This window comes from Lepisma saccharinum, unplaced genomic scaffold, assembly GCF_977018435.1.
Source record: "Lepisma saccharinum unplaced genomic scaffold, izLepSacc3.1 HAP1_SCAFFOLD_435, whole genome shotgun sequence".
In the NCBI taxonomy this organism is placed as follows: Eukaryota; Metazoa; Arthropoda; class Insecta; order Zygentoma; family Lepismatidae; genus Lepisma; species Lepisma saccharinum.
Window position 1 is genome coordinate 108,589 of NW_028143134.1, and position 7,096 is coordinate 115,684.

The following is a 7,096-nucleotide window of genomic DNA, read 5'->3' on the forward strand; positions in this document are numbered from 1 at the left end:
TAATGTAATAAAGGGAATTATTATACTGCAATATTTCAGTCTTTCTACGAAAGAATGGACGAAACTGAAGAAAACGAAAGCTAGCAAGTACACATATCAATGGAAAACAAAGTAATTGCTTCTACGTGATTTCATTAATCTCAATTCCTGATAATTTATAAACTGAAGTAAAAATATTTCCAGTTAGAATTCGCTAATTTACGATTATTCAGCATTTCTGGAAATTATGAAAAAATTATATATTTTGGTGAGCGATGATAGTTTACATTGTAAATGAGAACGTAATTTCCTGAAATGACAGACATGACATTTACTTTGGATGCGATAGTAATAATAATAATATCACCATTGCTAATGACACAACAATGAATTAAAATACATATGTGCCAAACCTGCGAATCAGGACAAGCCTAACCATAATTGCTTATGTAATCTTCCCAGAGAGAGAACTGAAGGGGTAAGTTTGAAATGTCATCCTCACCTTCATTGATGGCGCACAATATTCTAGGCTACTACAGTGGTTCCCAAGGCGTGGTCGCTGGCTTACAGGGGCGCTGCAAAATGTTCCAATATTTTCACTGAAATGATATGATTGTTCCAAATATATGCTTATTTAGTAGGTACTTATTTTACATAAAATGTTTCTGAATTTGAAATATGTATTTATTTTTTAACTTAATGCAAGCAACCTAACCACACTGATCGTTGCAAGTGTTAGATAGGACTACATTCTGAGTAGGGTGACGGGGAAAAATCTTTAAACACTACGAGCACCGTGAAACGAAATGTTTTGGAACCCCTGGGATACTAAAATAACCAGTGGCTCGACAGCCCTTGAAGGGCCTAGGCCGATCTCCCAACTACCAGTCCACCACCCACAATCCTACCTAGAGGTATGGAGATCTTCAACCGGTAATGGGGTGACGTGGGGTCAGCACGTCGAACCCCCAGCCGTTATAGGAGGTTTCGGAGGTGTCGTGTCGTTTGAACCGAGTCATTTGGGCCGAGGCGGCTTATCGGTTCATTTACGCCGTGACATATGTCAAGACCTTCCTTGGCTGGTTTTCCCACAATCCAGAGTGTCATCACCGCCGCGCGCACGTGTGTTTATGGGCACATGGTGCATAGTGCATAAAGTGGACTTAAAACATAAAATCAAACGTATGTTTATGACGTTGCACAGTTGTGTTACAGTGAAATGTTAAACCTATCCACAGAGTCAAATATGACTTTTCTTTACTTATTTTAAAATACGTTACACAGGATTACTTGTATCAATTTTATACCACAACACAAAATACATAAATCACCATCAACCTATTAACTATTAATCATTTATCGTTAATCGTCAAAAAAAACATTGTAAATACAGTGTTATTTTTTGCAAACATTATATAAGTAATAGCTACGTATATATAAACACAATATTTCGATACACTTGCACAAGAACAGTACAAACGTTATTTGAATTCTTGTAGGTATGCAAATGCTCGAAGGCATCCTCGAAGATCGCCTGAGCTTCTGTACTTCGAAAGAACACACTCAACACATTTGTCCATTTCGATGTATTGATATTTTCATATTCTCAGCCATCTTGTTGTCTCTTACAAGTCTCAGTTTTACATAAATACTAATTTCCCAATGTACCTAGGTAGATCCCTCATATATACTTTCATATTACATTCATTTACCAATCACCTTCCTTTTCAATCAAAGATAAACACAGCTGCAGCTGGGCAACGTCATAAACTCACGTATGCGCGGCGGGAATGACACTCCGGATTGTGGGAAAACCCACCAAGGAAGGTCTTGACATATGTCGCGACGGAAATGAACCGATAAGAACCCTCGGCGCAAGCGACACGGACTCGGTTTCGGAGACAGGATTACGCTAATCACTCGTAGCTCTACAATTTCCTCACGATGGTGGGTTTCCACCGGTCCTATACACAGGCCGAGAACCCAGAGACTGAACCCAGGCGGACTCGAACCCATACCGTCCCGCAGTCGGAGTCAAAGGCACAACGCCTTAGACCGTACGGTCACGGAGGAGGACAACTGGGCTACTACATTATCATATTTATCATTTTCTAGTTCATAAGCACTTGAAATTGTACAACAAACTTATTTCTCTCTATCACACTCTTTATGCGCAACACATCTCCCTTGTCAGAAGTAAGGTAAGGTACCGCAATAAGGCCCACCTAAAAATTTTTGCCTTTGAAACTGTCAATTTAGAAAAATCGACAATTATTGTTACAGGACATGAAACTTTATTATGTTGGTTACAGACTATTAATATATAGCAGTCGTACAATTCCTCAAAATACAAAATAAAATGTGATGAAAAAATGTTTGCAATGGGCCTTATTTTGTACCCTATTTCACAATAAGGCCCGCGTAGCAACATTCAAATTTCGATGGTAAATTGTTACAAAACTATGCTTCAGAAACACAAAAAAGCAATAAGATCAGATTCATCAGATTATTAACCACTTACGAAATAAAAGTTTAAGCTTACAATTCAGTTTCAGTCCATCTAGCAGCGAGGGCAAGTGAAAACGTTCTCGTCCTGAAGTAGTATCCCAGCACACTCCTCATGACACCATGTCCTGCATACAACACAAGCTCTTGGGACTTCTTGTGTAACATGGCACGACAAGCCGTTTCGTAATATTACAGCTCAGTACAATAAAAGTACAACGGGAAACACTTTGTTGTTGTAATGGACACGGTTAATGTTACATTCAGACCAAGTATTATCTACTGTCTACAATACATGAACATATATAAGACGAAATATGTAGTTTGAAAGTTATATCTCACTTTTTGCAACAGCAACAAAACTTCGGACTGCTCCAGTTCCGCGACGACTCATACTACGCGGGAATTACGGGTAATGTTCTTCCTTGAGTACTTTCAGCTCTCATACAATGTTGCCATCTGGCAGTCGCTCTTCATAGTTTCAGAGAAACAGTCAGTGGGCTTTATTATGATCCGGGCCTTATTGCGGTAACTTACCTTATATTGAAAACTTCAATATATTTTAAGAAATAGTAAATAAGCTTCTTTGTTGCAGAAGTATGGCATGTGCTCATTTTTTCTTTCTGAAATGACAAGGATAAAAAAGAAATGAACGAGCTGAAAGGATATACGAGTATTAAACCAGATAGTTTTTATCATGATACATATAGGACATAGCGAACTGTTGAGGAGTGGGTTTCTTAATTCCAATGTATTCCATATGAGCGATTCTCTCTCTCTCACTCACTCCTGAGCACACAGACGAACACTATGCTCGTATTACATATACAGTGAGAACATTGAGTATGTAGTTAAAACTTATTTGACACATGAACTTCTCCTTTAGACATTTCATGTTTGCCGATCACTAAAACTCCATGAAATACATTGCAAAGACACTTTAGTTCCAACAAGCATGAGGTCTGTAATATTGTGTATTCGTATAATATCATTCCGATATTTATATTTTCTGAAAATTAACTATAATTGTATAGATAAATTCACATGACTTTATGTATGTAAAAATAGTCCAAAAAGCATGAATATTCATCAAATATCTTCACATATTTATTCATTTTATGCTGAAACATTTTCAATCTATCTTATTCATTCATTTTTTTCAGGCAAATTCTTACTATTTACATCTAACTAAACGCACGACCATTAAATTAGGCGGGTGGCACAAGTTCGCGCTGTTGCCGCGTCCGAGCACAACTCCTTGTGTTCGTAGGTTTAAGAGAATGAAGGATCTCGTTGTAGAGTGGGTCTTTGTAATCCATGTGATACAAACTGGCAGTATTTGCTGTAAGGGTCATTGATGACACCACAAAGTGCCCCGGAGAGAGGTCGGTCTGACGCTCGAACTAGGCAACGCAGTCTGGTTAACGTTGTCACACAGTGCGCCGGAACCAACAACTTTCGTCCCGCTCTCGCTTTGCTTTTCCCACCGGGCAATTCTGCCATATTTTCATGGCCGTGCGCTTAGAATATAGGTACACCGTGTGTTGTGATACAATTGCAGAATAATTTTGTAACCTTGCCAATGTATTGTAAGAATATAGCTAACATTTTCTGACAGATGTTTGTCATATTCATGTTTCGATTTTTTATCTGTTATTTGAAGAAATAATCTATTTCCAATTCATGGATTAAGTAATGTAACATATTGTTGAAAACATGTTTGACATGAAAACATTTTGTAAATTTTAATGCAAGAAAGTTGCTGAAATAATGTATATAGAAGACCTAATACTTCCAGACACATATATTGTTAGGTATTGGAATGTAAGCTCCTATTGAATGTGTACTTTAGATGTTAGTAAATTCATAAAGTTACTTAAGATGTGTATGTCACGAAGATGACATTCCTTCACCTGCATGCGGAAGTATACGTTTCTGTCCTGGTGTCTGAAATGTATACGAGGACGTGCCACAGAAGAAACAGGAAAATGATCTCACTTACTGCCCACAATGAAGACATGATAAATTTCAAATATGCAAGAGACAATACCATCTTTATCGATCGAGCATCCCTTTCCATTTGTAACGGAAAAGAGCTATGGTGTCTGAGGGTGTCAGTAATATCGGTTGTTTTTGGTTATTTTTACATGTCACCCCTTCCCACCCCACCTTTAGAGGTGCCAGGGGTGTCTTACCCCCACAGTATTTCCTTCCGGATTGTAAGTGATACGTGTACCAAGTTTAGTTGAAATTGCTCCAGGCGTTCGAGAGTTAGGCCATACATACATATATACATCAATTTTTATATACCTGTATAAAGAAATATATGTCGTAAGTACAATGAGGAGTTGCTCTAAAATGCCTTTCTTTGTCCCTTAAGCAGAACATGTAGGGTTTTGCGCTTAAAAACAGTTTCATATCATTTATGAGAGAAATACATGAATTTTATAATGGCTGTTCTTGTCTATTTTAGTCAAAAGTGCCTATTTCGAATATAAATCCTCTTTGAGTGCCTAATACGGGAAAACGAAAAATATATCGATGTTTGTTAATTTGTGCCTATTTTGTTTTTCGGTACTTTTTGCTGCATATCTTGAGAGTTTTTAGTGGCTAACAATCCCTCATCATGGTTATGCTAATAACGATGTGAGCATGGATAGTGTAAATAATATAAATACTCACAAGTATCATATTGGGAATGTAACAAACTTTTATGTCATATTTTGATAACACTCAGTCAATAATGAAGTTGTGAGAATTGTCTAGGTGCAACATTTTGTTTTCTTAAGAGTGAGAACTTTATTCCTAAAATAAAATATAATAACAAGCAAATTATTGGGCCGGCACGAGCCCCACAGGCCCATGTAAGTTGGCGCCCTGGGTGTAAATGTTTCAGTTTTGATTCGAGACAATTGTTTGACATTCGGGAAAACTTCGCAATACCGGAAACTGCCGAGACAAGGGAATACAGAAAACTGAGAAGGAGCGCAAATATTGATGTTCTGTTTAAGAAACTAACAAAGCCAACTTGTTCTGGTTCGAATGTGTGTATATATATATATAAGAAGGTCATAATTAGAGCTCGGATTTGTATGTTCCTTTCTGGATACACGCCTTGAACAGGAAAATGTCAACGAATTATATGTATAACTGACATGATATTGCATACGTTTTGAATTTGAATTATTTTTTGGGGGGGTGCGTCAGCACTGAGGCTATTTTGCACCCGTCACACTATACGGGGTCTAGCCCCTTATCATAACAAAAATAAAAGCATCTGAAATGAAAACTAAAATTTCCTTACCTTGGTTAAAAGCTGAGGCTAAAAAGGGCGCTTAGCACAAATAAGGACAAAACACAGGACGACACAGAATTATACTGGCCATGGGGCTAGTCGCCAGAGCCTCGTTAGTCTGCAGTCCAGGGTGTACTACGTGGAAGTGAGGTTGACTATTGGGTGTACTACGTGGAAGGAGCACCTCTTACACCCCCTGATATTGCATACATTTTACGTTACATATTTTTACATATTTGACAGATCTACGGGAACTGTTATTTATCAAAGATGCTGGAGATTCTCTCCCCCCCCCCGTCCGGGGGTCTAGTCATAATGATCATTATTACGATTATCTCTGTCGCAAGATAACAAGTACCGGGAGTTACAGAAATAATTGAGGTGTTAAAAAAATGTATTGCAAGTAAATCATTAATTAGACTTACGTTAATGAAACCAGTCCATAACGAGGAAAGCAAAATTTATTTTGACACCCACAAATGTGTGCACCACGGGTGACATGGCATACATCGACACGACAGTTTAGTTCTTGCCACACTCGCATCAACACGGGCCTGTCGATAGTGGCCGTGTCCGGATTGGCAAGCGCTCCGTCCCGTCCTCTCCCGTTGCTATCGTGTGCAGTCGAAGTCACGTCGAAGTCGTCCGAATCTACATGTCCCCTTGCAGTACGGTTGTCACTTTTCTCACCAGGTGTCAGCCCGAACGTCACTCACCGCGCTCTGGGGCGCAGACGCACAGTGCAGAAGCAGAAGGCAGACGCCAGCTCATATAAAAAGTGTGGCATATGATTTCTTCTTTTACAATTTTTCTACATTCAGTGTTATCGATAAAATATCCAAGAATCACTGCGTTTTACATTGTCTGTTCAGTAAAAGTTGTCTCCGTAAAGCGGAAGTTGCGATATGGCTGCCAAGCGCAGGGTCACAGCGAGTTAAAGCGTACACCTGTCGCTCCTCTCAGCTCTCCCCTCCGACTCCACGTCTGCCGCCAATTCGGACAACGGAGGTTGGCTGAGTCCCCGGATGGAACGGTGCTCTAGGTGACATCTGCTCCGATTCCGACGTGGCCAGTGTCTTTCGCTGCGATGATACACTCCCTTAGGGCTGCGATATCACGCGTCATCGGTGAGACTAATAACCTGTCCTTGATGAAACCCCACAAAAAGAACTCACACAGTGTCAGGTCCGGAGATTTTGGGGACCAAACCATTGAAGAGAAAACTGTGAGTGATGTGGATGATTTCAGTGTCGCCTAACTGCAGGAATGCGAAATCTCAGCTTAACAAAACATACACGCACATAACTGTTTGCGTCC